The sequence below is a fragment of the Heptranchias perlo genome, chromosome 20, assembly GCF_035084215.1.
Source record: "Heptranchias perlo isolate sHepPer1 chromosome 20, sHepPer1.hap1, whole genome shotgun sequence".
In the NCBI taxonomy this organism is placed as follows: Eukaryota; Metazoa; Chordata; class Chondrichthyes; order Hexanchiformes; family Hexanchidae; genus Heptranchias; species Heptranchias perlo.
In genome coordinates this window covers 31991679-32011742 of record NC_090344.1, presented here as the reverse complement: position 1 = coordinate 32011742, position 20064 = coordinate 31991679, and positions in this window count along the sequence as shown.

Genomic DNA, 20064 nt, shown 5'->3' with positions numbered 1-20064 from the left:
TCCTCTCCCTTCCCTCACTCCTTCTCCTCACCCTCTCCCTTCCCCCACTCCTTCTCCTCACCCTCTCCCTTCCCTCACTCCTTCTCCTCACCCTCTCCCTTCCCCCGACTGCTCCTCCTCACCCTCTCCCTTCCCCCTCACTCCTTCTCCTCACCCTCTCCTTCCCTCACTCCTTCTCCTCACCCTCTCCCTTCCCCACTCCTTCTCCTCACCCTCTCCCTTCCCTCACTCCTTCTCCTCACCCTCTCCCTTCCCCCTCACTCCTTCTCCTCACCCTCTCCCTTCCCACTCACTCCTTCCTCCTCACCCTCTCCCTTCCCCCTCACTCCTTCTCCTCACCCTCTCCCTTCCCCTCACTCTTCTCCTCACCCTCTCCCTTCCCCACTCCTCCTCCTCACCCTCTCCCTTCCCACTCACTCCTTCTCCTCACCCTCTCCCTTCCCCCCACTTCTTCTCCTCACCCTCTCCCCTTACCCCTCACTCCTTCTCCTCACCCTCTCCCCTTCCCCCACTTCCTTCTCCTCACCCTCTCCCTTCCCCCTCACTCCTTCTCCTCACCCTCTCCCTTCCCCCCCACTTCCTTCTCCTCACCCTCTCCTTCCCTCACTCCTTCTCCTCACCCTCTCCCTTCCCCCACTCCTGCTCCTCTCCCTCCCCCTCTCCCTCTCACTCCTCTCCTCACCCTCTCCCTTCCCCCACTCCTTCTCCTCACCCTCGTCCCTTCCCCTCACTCCTTCTCCTCACCCTCTCCCTTCCCCACTCCTCTCCTCACCCTCTCCTTCCCCCACTCCTTCTCCTCACCCTCTCCTTCCCCCACTCCTTCTCCTCACCCTCTCCCTTCCCCCACTCCTCTCCTCACCCTCTCCCTTCCCCCACTCCTTCTCCTCACCCTCTCCCTTCCCCCACTCCTGCTCCTCACCCTCTCCCTTCCCCTCACTCCTTCTCCTCACCCTCACCCTTCCCCCACTCCTCCTCCTCACCCTCTCCCTTCCCCCACTCCTTCTCCTCACCCTCTCCCTTCCCCCACTCCTTCTCCTCACCCTCTCCCTTCCCCTCACTCCTTCTCCTCACCCTCTCCCTTCCCCCACTCCTCTCCTCACCCTCTCCTTCCCCCACTCCTTCTCCTCACCCTCTCCCTTCCCCTCACTCCTTCTCCTCACCCTCTCCCTTCCCCCACTCCTTCTCCTCACCCTCTCCCTTCCCCTCACTCCTTCTCCTCACCCTCTCCCTTCCCCCCACTCCTCTCCTCACCCTCTCCCTTCCCACTCACTCCTTCTCCTCACCCTCTCCCTTCCCCCACTCCTCTCCTCACCCTCTCCCTTCCCCCTCACTCCTTCTCCTCACCCTCTCCCTTCCCCTCACTCCTTCTCCTCACCCTCTCCCTTCCCCCACTCCTTCTCCTCACCCTCTCCCTTCCCCTCACTCCTTCTCCTCACCCTCTCCCTTCCCCCTCACCCTCTCCCTTCCCCCACTCCTTCTCCTCACCCTCTCCCTTCCCCACTCCTTCTCCTCACCCTCTCCCTTCCCCACTCCTGCTCCTCACCCTCCCCCTTCCCCACTCCTTCTCCTCACCCTCTCCTTCCCCCCACTCCTCCTCTCACCCTCTCCCTTCCCTCACTCCTTCTCCTCACCCTCCCCTTCCCTCACTCCTTCTCCTCACCCTCTCCCTTCCCCCACTCCTTCTCCTCACCCTCTCCCTTCCCCCACTCCTCTCCTCACCCTCTCCTTCCCCACTCCTCTCCTCACCCTCTCCCTTCCCCCACTCCTTCTCCTCACCTCTCCCTTCCCCCACTCCTGCTCCTCACCCTTCCTCCTCACTCCTTCTCCTCACCCTCTCCCTTCCCCACTCCTTCTCCTCACCCTCTCCCTTCCCCTCACTCCTTCTCCTCACCCTCTCCTTCCCCCACTCCTCCTCCTCACCCTCTCCCCTTCCCCCCACTCCTTCTCCTCACCCTCTCCCTTCCCCCTCACTCCTTCTCCTCACCCTCTCCCTTCCCCACTCCTTCTCCTCACCCTCTCCCTTCCCTCACTCCTTCTCCTCACCCTCTCCCTTCCCCCACTCCTCTCCTCACCCTCTCCTTCCCCTCACTCCTTCTCCTCACCCTCTCCTTCCCCTCACTCCTTCTCCTCACCCTCTCCCTTCCCCCACTCCTTCTCCTCACCCTCTCCCTTCCCTCACTCCTTCTCCTCACCCTCTCCCTTCCCCACTCCTCCTCCTCACCCTCTCCCTTCCCCCTCACTCCTTCTCCTCACCCTCTCCCTTCCCTCACTCCTTCTCCTCACCCTCTCCCTCCCCCACTCCTTCTCCTCACCCTCTCCCCTTCCCTCACTCCTTCTCCTCACCCTCTCCCTTCCCTCACTCCTTCTCCTCACCCTCTCCCTTCCCCCTCACTCCTTCTCCTCACCCTCTCCCTTCCCCCTCACTCCTCCTCCTCACCCTCTCCCTTCCCCCTCACTCCTTCTCCTCACCCTCTCCCTTCCCCCTCACTCCTTCTCCTCACCCTCTCCCTTCCCCACTCCTCCTCCTCACCCTCTCACTCCTTCTCCTCACCCTCTCCCTTCCCCCCCACTTCTTCTCCTCACCCTCTCCCTTCCCCTCACTCCTTCTCCTCACCCTCCCCCTTCCCCCTCACGTCCTTCTCCTCACCCTCTCCCTTCCCCCCTCACTCCTTCTCCTCACCCTCTCCCTTCCCCCCACTCCTTCTCCTCACCCTCTCCTTCCCTCACTCCTTCTCCTCACCCTCTCCCTTCCCCCACTCCTGCTCCTCACCCTCTCCCTTCCCCTCACTCCTTCTCCTCACCCTCTCCCTTCCCCCACTCCTCCTCCTCACCCTCTCCTTCCTCACTCCTTCTCCTCACCCTCTCACCTTCCCTCACTCTTCTCCTCACCCTCTCCCTTCCCCCACTCCTTCTCCTCACCCTCTCCCTTCCCCCACTCCTTCTCCTCACCCTCTCCCTTCCCCCACTCCTCCTCCTCACCCTCTCCCTTCCCCACTCCTTCTCCTCACCCTCTCCCTTCCCCCACTCCTGCTCCTCACCCTTCCGCCTCACTCCTTCTCCTCACCCTCTCCCTTCCCCCACTCCTTCTCCTCACCCTCTCCCTTCCTCACTCCTTCTCCTCACCCTCTCCCTTCCCCACTCCTCCTCCTCACCCTCTCCCTTCCCCTCACTCCTTCTCCTCACCCTCTCCCTTCCCTCACTCCTTCTCCTCACCCTCTCCCTTCCCCACTCCTTCTCCTCACCCTCCCTTCCCTCACTCCTTCTCCTCACCCTCTCCCTTCCCCCACTCCTCCTCCTCACCCTCTCCCTTCCCCTCACTCCTTCTCCTCACCCTCTCCCTTCCCTCACTCCTTCTCCTCACCCTCTCCCTTCCCCCACTCCTTCTCCTCACCCCTCTCCCTTCCTCACTCCTTCTCCTCACCCTCTCCCTTCCCCACTCCTTCTCCTCACCCTCTCCCTTCCCCCTCACTCCTTCTCCTCACCCTCTCCCTTCCCACTCACTCCTTCTCCTCACCTCTCCCTTCCCCCACTCCTTCTCCTCACCCTCTCCCTTCCCCTCACTCCTTCTCCTCACCCTCTCCCTTCCCCACTCCTCCTCCTCACCCTCTCCCTTCCCCTCACTCCTTCTCCTCACCCTCTCCCTTCCCCACACTTCTTCTCCTCACCCTCTCCCTTCCCCCACTCCTTCTCCTCACCCTCTCCCTTCCCCTCACTCCTTCTCCTCACCCTCTCCCTTCCCCCTCACTCCTTCTCCTCACCCTCTCCCTTCCCCCCCACTCCTTCTCCTCACCCTCTCCCTTCCCCACTCCTTCACCCACTCCTCCTCCTCACCCTCTCCCTTCCCCCACTCCTCCTCCTCACCCTCTCCCTTCCCCCACTCCTCCTCCTCACCCTCTCCCTTCCCCACTCCTCCTCCTCACCCTCTCCCTTCCCCCACTCCTTCTCCTCACCCTCTCCCTTCCCCACTCCTTCTCCTCACCCTCTCCCTTCCCCCTCACTCCTTCTCCTCACCCTCTCCCTTCCCCCACTCCTTCTCCTCACCCTCTCCCTTCCCCCACTCCTCCTCCTCACCCTCTCCCTTCCCTCTCACTCCTTCTCCTCACCCTCTCCCTTCCCCCACTCCTCCTCCTCACCCTCTCCCTTCTCCTCACCCTCTCCCTTCCCCCACTCCTCCTCCTCACCCTCTCCCTTCCCCCACTCCTTCTCCTCACCCTCTCCCTTCCCCCACTCCTTCTCCTCACCCTCTCCCTTTCCCTCACTCCTTCTCCTCACCCTCTCCCTTCCCCCACTCCTTCTCCTCACCCTCTCCCTTACCCCCCACTCCTTCCTCCTCACCCTCTCCCTTCCCACTCACTCCTTCTCCTCACCCTCTCCCTTCCCCACTCCTCCTCCTCACCCTCTCCCTTCCCCTCACTCCATCTCCTCACCCTCTCCCTTCCCCCCCACTCCTTCTCCTCACCCTCTCCCTTCCCCCCCACTCCTTCTCCTCACCCTCTCCCTTACCCCCCACTCCTTCTCCTCACCCTCTCCCTTCCCACTCACTCCTTCTCCTCACTCCTTCTCCTCACCCTCACCCTTCCCCCACTCCTCCTCCTCACCCTCTCCCTTCCCCCACTCCTTCTCCTCACCCTCTCCCTTCCCCCACTCCTCCTCCTCAACCTCCCCTCCCCACTCACTCATTCTCCTCACCCTCTCCCTTCCCCCCACTCCTCCTCCTCACCCTCCCCCTTCCCACTCACTCCTTCTCCTCACCCTCTCCCTTCCCTCACTCCTTCTCCTCACCCTCTCCCTTCCCCCTCACTCCTCCTCCTCACCCTCTCCCTTCCCCCACTCCTTCTCCTCACCCTCTCCCTTCCCTCACTCCTTCTCCTCACCCTCTCCCTTCCCCCACTCCTTCTCCTCACCCTCTCCCTTCCCTCACTCCTTCTCCTCACCCTCTCCATTCCCCCACTCCTGCTCCTCACCCTCTCCCTTCCCTCACTCCTCCTCCTCACCCTCTCCCTTCCCACTCACTCCTTCTCCTCACCCTCTCCCTTCCCTCACTCCTTCTCCTCACCCTCTCCCTTCCCCCACTCCTTCTCCTCACCCTCTCCCTTCCTCACTCCTTCTCCTCACCCTCTCCCTTCCCCCACTCCTCGTCCACACCCTCTCCCTTCCCCCACTCCTTCTCCTCACCCTCTCCCTTCCCCACTCCTTCTCCTCACCCTCTCCCTTCCCTCACTCCTACTCCTCACCCTCTCCCTTCCCTCACTCCTTCTCCTCACCCTCTCCCTTCCCCTCACTCCTTCTCCTCACCCTCTCCCTTCCCTCACTCCTTCTCCTCACCCTCTCCCTTCCCTCACTCCTTCTCCTCACCCTCTCCCTTCCCCCACTCCTCCTCCTCACCCTCTCCCTTCCCCCACTCCTTCTCCTCACCCTCTCCCTTCCCCCTCACTCTCCTCCTCACCCTCTCCCTTCCCTCTCACTCCTTCTCCTCACCCTCTCCTTCCCCCACTCCTCCTCCTCACCCTCTCCCTTCTCCTCACCCTCTCCCTTCCCCCACTCCTCCTCCTCACCCTCTCCCTTCCCTCACTCCTTCTCCTCACCCTCTCCCTTCCCCCACTCCTTCTCCTCACCCTCTCCCTTCCCTCACTCCTCCTCCTCACCCTCTCCCTTCCCTCTCACTCCTTCTCCTCACCCTCTCCCTTCCCCCACTCCTCTCCTCACCCTCTCCCTTCTCCTCACCCTCTCCCTTCCCCCACTCCTCCTCCTCACCCTCTCCCTTCCCCCACTCCTTCTCCTCACCCTCTCCCTTCCCCCACTCCTTCTCCTCACCCTCTCCCTTCCCTCACTCCTTCTCCTCACCCTCTCCCTTCCCCCACTCCTTCTCCTCACCCTCTCCCTTACCCCCCACTCCTTCTCCTCACCCTCTCCCTTCCCACTCACTCCTTCTCCTCACCCTCTCCCTTCCCCCACTCCTCCTCCTCACCCTCTCCCTTCCCCCTCACTCCATCTCCTCACCCTCTCCCTTCCCCCCCACTCCTTCTCCTCACCCTCTCCCTTCCCCCCCACTCCTTCTCCTCACCCTCTCCCTTACCCCCCACTCCTTCTCCTCACCCTCTCCCTTCCCACTCACTCCTTCTCCTCACTCCTTCTCCTCACCCTTCCCCCACTCCTCCTCCTCACCCTCTCCCTTCCCCCACTCCTTCTCCTCACCCTCTCCCTTCCCCCACTCCTCCTCCTCAACCTCCCCCTCCCCACTCACTCCTTCTCCTCACCCTCTCCCTTCCCCCCACTCCTCCTCCTCACCCTCCCCCTTCCCACTCACTCCTTCTCCTCACCCTCTCCCTTCCCTCACTCCTTCTCCTCACCCTCTCCCTTCCCCCTCACTCCTCCTCCTCACCCTCTCCCTTCCCCCACTCCTTCTCCTCACCCTCTCCCTTCCCTCACTCCTTCTCCTCACCCTCTCCCTTCCCCCACTCCTTCTCCTCACCCTCTCCCTTCCCTCACTCCTTCTCCTCACCCTCTCCATTCCCCTCTCCCTCTCCATTTCCCCTCTCCCTCGCCCCTCACCATTACCCTCCTTCCCCTCACCCTCTCCCTCACCATTACCCTCCTTCCCCTCTCCCTTGCCCCTCACCATTACCCTCCTTCCCCTCTCCCTTGCCCCTCACCATTACCCTCCTTCCCCTCTCCCTTGCCCCTCACCATTACCCTCTTTCCCCTCTCCCTCGCCCCTCACCATTACCCTCCTTCCCCTCACCCTCTCCCCTCACCATTACCCTCCTTCCCCTCTCCCTTGCCCCTCACCATTACCCTCTTTCCCCTCTCCCTCGCCCCTCACCATTACCCTCCTTCCCCTCTCCCTTGTCCCTCACCATTACCCTCCTTCCCCTCTCCCTCGTCCCTCACCATTACCCTCCTTCCCCTCTCCCTCGCCCCTCACCATTACCCTCCTTCCCCTCACCATTACCCTCCTTCCCCTCACCCTCTCCCCTCACCATTACCCTCCTTCCCTCTCCCTTGCCCCTCACCATTACCCTCCTTCCCCTCTACCTTGCCCCTCACCATTACCCTCTTTCCCCTCTCCCTCGCCCCTCACCATTACCCTCCTTCCCCTCTCCCTCGTCCCTCACCATTACCCTCCTTCCCCTCTCCCTTGTCCCTCACCATTACCCTCCTTCCCCTCTCCCTTGCCCCTCACCATTACCCTCTTTCCCCTCTCCCCTCACCATTACCCTCCTTCCCCTCACCCTCTCCCCTCACCATTACCCTCCTTCCCCTCTCCCTTGCCCCTCACCATTACCCTCTTTCCCCTCTCCCTCGCCCCTCACCATTACCCTCCTTCCCCTCACCCTCTCCCCTCACCATTACCCTCCTTCCCCTCTCCCTTGCCCCTCACCATTACCCTCCTTCCCCTCTCCCTTGCCCCTCACCATTACCCTCCTTCCCCTCTCCCTTGCCCCTCACCATTACCCTCCTTCCCCTCTCCCTTGCCCCTCACCATTACCCTCCTTCCTCTCTCCCTCGCCCCTCACCATTACCCTCTTTCCCCTCTCCCTCGCCCCTCACCATTACCCTCTTTCCCCTCTCCCTCGCCCCTCACCATTACCCTCCTTCCCCTCACCCTCTCCCCTCACCATTACCCTCCTTCCCCTCTCCCTTGCCCCTCACCATTACCCTCCTTCCCCTCTCCCTTGCCCCTCACCATTACCCTCCTTCCCCTCTCCCTTGCCCCTCACCATTACCCTCTTTCCCCTCTCCCTCGCCCCTCACCATTACCCTCCTTCCCCTCACCCTCTCCCCTCACCATTACCCTCCTTCCCCTCTCCCTTGCCCCTCACCATTACCCTCTTTCCCCTCTCCCTCGCCCCTCACCATTACCCTCCTTCCCCTCTCCCTTGTCCCTCACCATTACCCTCCTTCCCCTCTCCCTCGTCCCTCACCATTACCCTCCTTCCCCTCTCCCTCGCCCCTCACCATTACCCTCTTTCCCCTCACCATTACCCTCCTTCCCCTCTCCCTTGCCCCTCACCATTACCCTCCTTCCCCTCTACCTTGCCCCTCACCATTACCCTCTTTCCCCTCTCCCTCGCCCCTCACCATTACCCTCTTTCCCCTCTCCCTCGCCCCTCACCATTACCCTCCTTCCCCTCTCCCTCGTCCCTCACCATTACCCTCCTTCCCCTCTCCCTTGTCCCTCACCATTACCCTCCTTCCCCTCTCCCTTGCCCCTCACCATTACCCTCTTTCCCCTCTCCCTCGCCCCTCACCATTACCCTCCTTCCCCTCACCCTCTCCCCTCACCATTACCCTCCTTCCCCTCTCCCTTGCCCCTCACCATTACCCTCTTTCCCCTCTCCCTCGCCCCTCACCATTACCCTCCTTCCCCTCACCCTCTCCCCTCACCATTACCCTCCTTCCCCTCACCCTCTCCCCTCACCATTACCCTCCTTCCCCTCACCCTCCTTCTCCTCACCCTCTCCCCTCACCATTACCCTCCTTCCCCTCACCCTCTCCCCTCACCATTACCCTCCCTCTCTCCCCTCTCCTCACCCTTCCCACCCCCTCTCTCCCCCCTCCTTCTCCTCACCCTTCCCACCCCCTCCCTCCCCTTCTCCTCACCCTCCCTCCCCTTCTCCTCACCCTCCCTCCCCTTCTCCTCACCCTCCCCACCCCCTCCCTCCCCTTCTCCTCACCCTTCCCACCCCCTCCCTCCCTTCTCCTCACCCTTCCCACCCCCTCCCTCTCCCCCCCCTTCTCCTCCCTCCCCCCCTCCCCTCACCCTTCCCACCCCCTCCCTCTCCCCTCCCCTCACCCTTTCCACCCCCTCCCCTCACCCTTCCCACCCCCTCCCCTCACCCTTCCCACCCCCTCCCTCTCCCCCCTCCCTCCTCCTCACCCCCCCACCCCCTTCTCCTCACCCTCCCCCCCCTTCTCCTCACCCTCCCCCCCCTTCTCCTCACCCTCCCCCCCCTTCTCCTCACCCTCCCCCCCCCTTCTCCTCACCCTCCCCCCCTTCTCCTCACCATTACTCTCCCCTCACCCTTCCCACCCCCTCCCCTCACCCTTCCCACCCCCTCCCTCTCCCCCCTCCCTCCTCCTCACCCCCCCCACCCCCTCCTCCTCACCCTTCCCACCCCCTCCCTCTCTCCCCCCCTTCTCCTCACCCTCCCCTCCCCTTCTCCTCACCCTCCCCCCCCTTCTCCTCACCCTCCCCCCCCTTCTCCTCACCCTCCCCCCCCCCCTCTCCTCACCCTCCCCTCCCCTTCTCCTCACCCTCCCCCCCCTTCTCCTCACCCTCCCCCCCCCTTCTCCTCACCCTCCCCCTCCTTCTCCTCACCCTTCCCACCCCCTCCCCTCACCCTTCCCACCCCCTCCCCTCACCCTTCCCACCCCCTCCCTCTCCCCCCCCCTCCCTCCTCCTCACCCCCTCCCCTTCTCCTCACCCTTCCCACCCCCTCCCCTTCTCCTCACCCTCTCCCCCCCCCTTCTCCTCACCATTACTCTCCCCCCCCCTTCTCCTCACCATTACTCTCCCTCTCCCTCCCCAGCCCCTGACCTCCCGCGACAGCGCTCCTCCGGCCACCGGCGGCCTCGCTCCTCAGGTGGACAGTCCGGCCGGGCCCCCGGGTCGGAGAGGTGCCGGAGGCGGTGTGGCCCGCTCCCCAGGCCCCACCATCGGGCCCCCCTTACCTTGTTGATCCGTTTCTGCGCCATTGCCGCCGGCCTCGAGCCCCAGACTCGCCGCAACAATCCGCGCCGCGCTGACGTCACCGGCCCCGACACACGCATGCGCAGCGACACAATCGGGGCGACGACGCAGGCGCATTGAACGCCAATCACAAGCCCAGGGGAGGCACGGCCCAGAAATTGGTTGATGCGGGCGGGAAACGGGCGATTGTGACGTTCCGCCCAAACCGAGTGAGAGTGACGTCGGATAGTGCACAAATACAGAGTGACGTCGGATAGTGCACAAATACAGAGTGACGTCGCAATAGTGCACAAACACAGAGTGACAAAGGATGGTGCACAAACACAGAGTGACAGAGGATAGTGCACTGACACAGAGTGACAAAGGATGGTGCACAAACACAGAGTGACAGAGGATAGTGCACAAACACAGAGTGACAGAGGATAGTGCACAAATACAGAGTGACGTCGGATAGTGCACAAATACAGAGTGACGTCGGATAGTGCACAAATACAGAGTGACGTCGCAATAGTGCACAAACACAGAGTGACAAAGGATGGTGCACAAACACAGAGTGACAGAGGATAGTGCACAAACCAAGTGAGAGTGACAGAGGATAGTGCACAAATACAGAGTGACGTGGGATAGTGCACAAATACAGAGTGACGTCGGATAGTGCACAAATACAGAGTGACGTCGCAATAGTGCACAAACACAGAGTGACAAAGGATGGTGCACAAACACAGAGTGACAGAGGATAGTGCGCTGACACAGAGTGACAAAGGATGGTGCGCAAACACAGAGTGACAGAGGATAGTGCACAAACCAAGTGAGAGTGACAGAGGATAGTGCACAAATACAGAGTGACAGAGGATAGTGCACAAATACAGAGTGACAGAGGATAGTGCACAAATATAGAGTGACAGAGGATAGTGCACAAATATAGAGTGACATCGGATAGTGCACAAATACAGAGTGACCGAGGATGGTGCACAAACACAGAGTGACAGAGGATAGTGCACAAACCAAGTGAGAGTGACAGAGGATAGTGCACAAATACAGAGTGACGTGGGATTGTGCACAAATACAGAGTGACGTCGGATAGTGCACAAATACAGAGTGACGTCGCAATAGTGCACAAACACAGAGTGACAAAGGATGGTGCACAAACACAGAGTGACAGAGGATAGTGCGCTGACACAGAGTGACAAAGGATGGTGCGCAAACACAGAGTGACAGAGGATAGTGCACAGACCAAGTGAGAGTGACAGAGGATCGTGCACAAATACAGAGTGACAGAGGATAGTGCACAAATACAGAGTGACAGAGGATAGTGCACAAATATAGAGTGACAGAGGATAGTGCACAAATATAGAGTGACGTCGGATAGTGCACAAATACAGAGTGACCGAGGATGGTGCACAAACACAGAGTGACAGAGGATGGTGCACAAACACAGAGTGACAGAGGATGGTGCACAAACACAGAGTGACAGAGGATGGTGCACAAACACAGAGTGACAGAGGATGGTGCACAAACACAGAGTGACAGAGGATGATGCACAAACACAGAGTGACAGAGGATGGTGCACAAACACAGAGTGACAGAGGATGGTGCACAAACACAGAGTGACAGAGGATAGTGCACAAACACAGAGTGACAGAGGATGGTGCACAAACACAGAGTGACAGAGGATAGTGCACAGACACAGAGTGACAGAGGATAGTGCACAAATACAGAATGACAGAGGATAGTGCAAAATATAGAGTGACATAGGATAGTGCACAAATATAGAGTGACGTGGATAGTGCACAACTATAGAGTGACAGAGGATAGTGCACAAATATAGAGTGACAGAGGATAGTGCACAAACACAGAGTGACAGAGGATAGTGCACAGACACAGAGTGACAGAGGATAGTGCAAAATATAGAGTGACAGAGGATAGTGCACAAACACAGAGTGACAGAGGATGGTGCACAAACACAGAGTGACAGAGGATAGTGCACAAACACAGAGTGACAGAGGATGGTGCACAAACACAGAGTGACAAAGGATGGTGCACAAACACAGAGTGACAAAGGATGGTGCACAAACACAGAGTGACAGAGGATGGTGCACAAACACAGAGTGACAGAGGATAGTGCAAAATATAGAGTGACAGAGGATAGTGCACAAATATAGAGTGTCGTGGATAGTGCACAACTATAGAGTGACAGAGGATAGTGCACAAATATAGAGTGACAGAGGATAGTGCACAAATATAGAGTGACAGAGGATAGTGCACAAATATAGAGTGACAGAGGATAGTGCACAAACAGAGTGACCGGATAGTGCACAGATACAGAATGACAGAGGATAATGCAGAGATACAGAGTGACAGAGGATAGTGCACAAACACAGTGATAGGAAAGTGCACAGACACAGAATGACAGAGGATAGTGCACAAATAAAGAGTGACAGAGGATAGTGCACAAACACTGTGATAGGATAGTGCACAGATATAGAATGACAGAGGATAGTGCACAAACACTGTGACAGGAAAGTGCACAGATACAGAGAGACAGAGGACAGTGCACAAACAGAGTGACAGAGGATAGTGCACAAATATAGAGTGACGTGGATAGTGCACAACTGTAGAGTGACAGAGGACAGTGCACAAACAGAGTGACAGAGGATACTGCACAAATATAGAGTGACGTGGATAGTGCACAACTGTAGAGTGACAGAGGATAGTGCACAGACACAGAGTGACAGAGGATAGTGCACAAATACAGAATGACAGAGGATAGTGCAAAATATAGAGTGACAGAGGATAGTGCACAAATATAGAGTGACGTGGATAGTGCACAACTATAGAGTGACAGAGGATAGTGCACAAATATAGAGTGACAGAGGACAACGCACAGAGTGACAGAGGATAGTGCACAAACAGGGTGACAGAGGATAGTGCACAAACAGGGTGACAGAGGATAGTGCACAAACAGGGTGACAGAGGATAGTGCACAAACAGAGTGACAGAGGATAGTGCACAAACAGAGTGACAGAGGATAGTGCACAAACAGAGTGACAGAGGATAGTGCACAAACAGAGTGACAGAGGATAGTGCACAAACAGAGTGACAGAGGATAGTGCACAAACAGAGAGAGTGACACAGGTGAGTACAGAAAGAGAGAAAGGTCAATGAAAAATGCACAGAGTGACACAGGAAAGTGCACAGAGAGAGTGAAAGGATAGTGCTCAAACCGAGGGAGGAACAAGGGATGCTGCACAAATAGAGACTGTGGGGAGAGCATATAAACCCACAGGAGGGACTGTGGATCGTACATAAACCCACAGGATGGACTGTGGATAGTATATAAACCCACAGGATGGACTGTGGATAGTATATAAACCCACAGGAGGGACTGTGGATCGTACATAAACCCACAGGATGGACTGTGGATAGTGTATAAACCCACAGGATGGACTGTGGATAGTATATAAACCCACAGGATGGACTGTGGACAGTATATAAACCCACAGGATGGACTGTGGATAGTATATAAACCCACAGGATGGACTGTGGATAGTATATAAACCCACAGGATGGACTGTGGATAGTATATAAACCCACAGGATGGACTGTGGATAGTATATAAACCCACAGGATGGACTGTGGACAGTATATAAACCCACAGGATGGACTGTGGATAGTATATAAACACACAGGATGGACTGTGGATAGTATATAAACCCACAGGATGGACTGTGGATAGTATATAAACCCACAGGAGGGACTGTGGATAGTATATAAACCCACAGGATGGACTGTGGATAGTATATAAACCCACAGGAGGGACTGTGGATAGTATATAAACCCACAGGAGGGACTGTGGATAGTATATAAACCCACAGGAGGGACTGTGGACAGCATATAAACCCACAGGATGGACTGTGGATAGTATATAAACCCACAGGATGGACTGTGGATAGTATATAAACCCACAGGAGGGACTGTGGACAGCATATAAACCCACAGGATGGACTGTGGATAGTATATAAACCCACAGGATGGACTGTGGATAGTATATAAACCCACAGGATGGACTGTGGATAGTATATAAACCCACAGGAGGGACTGTGGATAGTATATAAACCCACAGGAGGGACTGTGGACAGTATATAAACCCACAGGATGGACTGTGGATAGTATATAAACCCACAGGATGGACTGTGGATAGTGTATAAACCCACAGGAGGGACTGTGGATAGTATATAAACCCACAGGATGGACTGTGGATAGTGCATAAACCCACAGGATGGACTGTGGATAGTGTATAAACCCACAGGATGGACTGTGGATAGTGTATAAACCCACAGGATGGACTGTGGACAGTATATAAACCCACAGGATGGACTGTGGATAGTATATAAACCCACAGGATGGACTGTGGATAGTATATAAACCCACAGGATGGACTGTGGATAGTATATAAACCCACAGGATGGACTGTGGATAGTATATAAACCCACAGGAGGGACTGTGGATAGTATATAAACCCACAGGAGGGACTGTGGATAGTATATAAACCCACAGGATGGACTGTGGATAGTGTATAAACCCACAGGAGGGACTGTGGATAGTATATAAACCCACAGGATGGACTGTGGATAGTATATAAACCCACAGGAGGGACTGTGGATAGTATATAAACCCACAGGATGGACTGTGGATCGTATATAAACCCACAGGAGGGACTGTGGATAGTATATAAACCCACAGGATGGACTGTGGATAGTATATAAACCCACAGGATGGACTGTGGATAGTGTATAAACCCACAGGAGGGACTGTGGATAGTATATAAACCCACAGGATGGACTGTGGATAGTGCATAAACCCACAGGATGGACTGTGGATAGTGTATAAACCCACAGGATGGACTGTGGACAGTATATAAACCCACAGGATGGACTGTGGACAGTATATAAACCCACAGGATGGAATGTGGATAGTATATAAACCCACAGGAGGGACTGTGGATAGTATATAAACCCACAGGATGGACTGTGGATAGTATATAAACCCACAGGAGGGACTGTGGATAGTATATAAACCCACAGGATGGACTGTGGATAGTATATAAACCCACAGGATGGACTGTGGACAGTATATAAACCCACAGGATGGACTGTGGACAGTATATAAACCCACAGGATGGACTGTGGATAGTATATAAACCCACAGGAGGGACTGTGGATAGCATATAAACCCACAGGAGGGACTGTGGATCGTATATAAACCCACAGGATGGACTGTGGATAGTATATAAACCCACAGGATGGACTGTGGATAGTATATAAACCCACAGGATGGACTGTGGACAGTATATAAACCCACAGGATGGACTGTGGATAGTATATAAACCCACAGGATGGACTGTGGATAGTATATAAACCCACAGGATGGACTGTGGACAGTATATAAACCCACAGGATGGACTGTGGATAGTGTATAAACCCACAGGATGGACTGTGGACAGTATATAAACCCACAGGATGGACTGTGGACAGTATATAAACCCACAGGATGGACTGTGGACAATATATAAACCCACAGGATGGACTGTGGATAGTGTATAAACCCACAGGATGGACTGTGGACAGTATATAAACCCACAGGATGGACTGTGGACAGTATATAAACCCACAGGATGGACTGTGGACAATATATAAACCCACAGGATGGACTGTGGATAGTGTATAAACCCACAGGATGGACTGTGGATAGTATATAAACCCACAGGATGGACTGTGGACAGTATATAAACCCACAGGATGGACTGTGGACAGTATATAAACCCACAGGAGGGACTGTGGATCGTATATAAACCCACAGGATGGACTGTGGATAGTATATAAACCCACAGGAGGGACTGTGGATAGTGTATAAACCCACAGGAGGGACTGTGGATAGTATATAAACCCACAGGAGGGACTGTGGATAGTGTATAAACCCACAGGAGGGACTGTGGATAGTATATAAACCCACAGGAGGGACTGTGGATAGTATATAAACCCACAGGATGGACTGTGGATAGTGTATAAACCCACAGGAGGGACTGTGGATAGTATATAAACCCACAGGATGGACTGTGGATAGTATATAAACCCACAGGATGGACTGTGGATAGTGTATAAACCCACAGGAGGGACTGTGGATAGTATATAAACCCACAGGAGGGACTGTGGATAGTATATGAACCCACAGGATGGACTGTGGATAGTGTATAAACCCACAGGAGGGACTGTGGATAGTATATAAACCCACAGGAGGGACTGTGGATAGTATATAAACCCACAGGAGGGACTGTGGACAGTATATAAACCCACAGGATGGACTGTGGATAGTGTATAAACCCACAGGAGGGACTGTGGATAGTGTATAAACCCACAGGATGGACTGTGGATAGTATATAAACCCACAGGAGGGACTGTGGATCGTATATAAACACACAGGATGGACTGTGGATAGTATATAAACCCACAGGATGGACTGTGGACAGTATATAAACCCACAGGATGGACTGTGGACAGTATATAAACCCACAGGATGGACTGTGGAGAGTATATAAACCCAAAGGAGGGACTGTGGATAGTATATAAACTCACAGGATGGACTGTGGATAGTATATAAACCCACAGGATGGACTGTGGACAGTATATAAACCCACAGGATGGACTGTGGATAGTATATAAACCCACAGGATGGACTGTGGATAGTATATAAACCCACAGGAGGGACTGTGGACAGTATATAAACCCACAGGAGGGACTGTGGACAGTGTATAAACCCACAGGATGGACTGTGGATAGTGTATAAACCCACAGGATGGACTGTGGACAGTATATAAACCCACAGGATGGACTGTGGACAGTATATAAACCCACAGGATGGACTGTGGATAGTATATAAACCCACAGGATGGACTGTGGATAGTGTATAAACCCACAGGATGGACTGTGGACAGTATATAAACCCACAGGATGGACTGTGGATAGTATATAAACCCACAGGATGGACTGTGGATAGTGTATAAACCCACAGGATGGACTGTGGATAGTGTATAAACCCACAGGATGGACTGTGGACAGTATATAAACTCACAGGATGGACTGTGGATAGTGTATAAACCCACAGGATGGACTGTGGATAGTATATAAACCCACAGGATGGACTGTGGATAGTATATAAACCCACAGGAGGGACTGTGGATAGTATATAAACCCACAGGATGGACTGTGGATAGTGTATAAACCCACAGGATGGACTGTGGATAGTATATAAACCCACAGGATGGACTGTGGATAGTATATAAACCCACAGGATGGACTGTGGATAGTGTATAAACCCACAGGATGGACTGTGGACAGTATATAAACCCACAGGATGGACTGTGGATAGTATATAAACCCACAGGATGGACTGTGGATAGTGTATAAACCCACAGGATGGACTGTGGATAGTATATAAACCCACAGGATGGACTGTGGATAGTATATAAACCCACAGGAGGGACTGTGGATAGTATATAAACCCACAGGATGGACTGTGGATAGTATATAAACCCACAGGATGGACTGTGGATAGTGTATAAACCCACAGGATGCACTGTGGATAGTATATAAACCCACAGGAGGGACTGTGGACAGTATATAAACCCACAGGAGGGACTGTGGATAGTATATAAACCCACAGGAGGGACTGTGGATAGTGTATAAACCCACAGGATGGACTGTGGATAGTATATAAACCCACAGGAGGGACTGTGGATAGTGTATAAACCCACAGGATGGACTGTGGACAGTATATAAACCCACAGGATGGACTGTGGATAGTATATAAACCCACAGGATGGACTGTGGATAGTATATAAACCCACAGGATGGACTGTGGACAGTATATAAACCCACAGGATGGACTGTGGATAGTATATAAACCCACAGGATGGACTGTGGATAGTATATAAACCCACAGGATGGACTGTGGATAGTATATAAACCCACAGGATGGACTGTGGATAGTATATAAACCCACAGGATGGACTGTGGACAGTATATAAACCCACAGGATGGACTGTGGATAGTATATAAACACACAGGATGGACTGTGGATAGTATATAAACCCACAGGATGGACTGTGGATAGTATATAAACCCACAGGAGGGACTGTGGATAGTGTATAAACCCACAGGATGGACTGTGGATAGTATATAAACCCACAGGAGGGACTGTGGATAGTATATAAACCCACAGGAGGGACTGTGGATAGTATATAAACCCACAGGAGGGACTGTGGACAGCATATAAACCCACAGGATGGACTGTGGATAGTATATAAACCCACAGGATGGACTGTGGACAGTATATAAACCCACAGGAGGGACTGTGGACAGCATATAAACCCACAGGATGGACTGTGGATAGTATATAAACCCACAGGATGGACTGTGGATAGTATATAAACCCACAGGATGGACTGTGGATAGTATATAAACCCACAGGAGGGACTGTGGATAGTATATAAACCCACAGGAGGGACTGTGGACAGTATATAAACCCACAGGATGGACTGTGGATAGTATATAAACCCACAGGATGGACTGTGGATAGTGTATAAACCCACAGGAGGGACTGTGGATAGTATATAAACCCACAGGATGGACTGTGGATAGTGCATAAACCCACAGGAGGGACTGTGGATAGTATATAAACCCACAGGAGGGACTGTGGACAGTATATAAACCCACAGGATGGACTGTGGATAGTATATAAACCCACAGGATGGACTGTGGATAGTGTATAAACCCACAGGAGGGACTGTGGATAGTATATAAACCCACAGGATGGACTGTGGATAGTGCATAAACCCACAGGATGGACTGTGGATAGTGTATAAACCCACAGGATGGACTGTGGACAGTATATAAACCCACAGGATGGACTGTGGATAGTATATAAACCCACAGGATGGACTGTGGATAGTATATAAACCCACAGGATGGACTGTGGATAGTATATAAACCCACAGGATGGACTGTGGATAGTATATAAACCCACAGGAGGGACTGTGGATAGTATATAAACCCACAGGAGGGACTGTGGATAGTATATAAACCCACAGGATGGACTGTGGATAGTGTATAAACCCACAGGAGGGACTGTGGATAGTATATAAACCCACAGGATGGACTGTGGATAGTATATAAACCCACAGGAGGGACTGTGGATAGTATATAAACCCACAGGATGGACTGTGGATCGTATATAAACCCACAGGAGGGACTGTGGATAGTATATAAACCCACAGGATGGACTGTGGATAGTATATAAACCCACAGGATGGACTGTGGATAGTGTATAAACCCACAGGAGGGACTGTGGAAAGTATATAAACCCACAGGATGGACTGTGGATAGTGCATAAACCCACAGGATGGACTGTGGATAGTGTATAAACCCACAGGATGGACTGTGGACAGTATATAAACCCACAGGATGGACTGTGGACAGTATATAAACCCACAGGATGGACTGTGGATAGTATATAAACCCACAGGAGGGACTGTGGATAGTATATAAACCCACAGGATGGACTGTGGATAGTATATAAACCCACAGGAGGGACTGTGGATAGTATATAAACCCACAGGATGGACTGTGGATAGTATATAAACCCACAGGATGGACTGTGGACAGTATATAAACCCACAGGATGGACTGTGGACAGTATATAAACCCACAGGATGGACTGTGGATAGTATATAAACCCACAGGAGGGACTGTGGATAGCATATAAACCCACAGGAGGGACTGTGGATCGTATATAAACCCACAGGATGGACTGTGGATAGTATATAAACCCACAGGATGGACTGTGGATAGTATATAAACCCACAGGATGGACTGTGGACAGTATATAAACCCACAGGATGGACTGTGGATAGTATATAAACCCACAGGATGGACTGTGGATAGTATATAAACCCACAGGATGGACTGTGGACAGTATATAAACCCACAGGATGGACTGTGGATAGTGTATAAACCCACAGGATGGACTGTGGACAGTATATAAACCCACAGGATGGACTGTGGACAGTATATAAACCCACAGGATGGACTGTGGACAATATATAAACCCACAGGATGGACTGTGGATAGTGTATAAACCCACAGGATGGACTGTGGACAGTATATAAACCCACAGGATGGACTGTGGACAGTATATAAACCCACAGGATGGACTGTGGACAATATATAAACCCACAGGATGGACTGTGGATAGTGTATAAACCCACAGGATGGACTGTGGATAGTATATAAACCCACAGGATGGACTGTGGACAG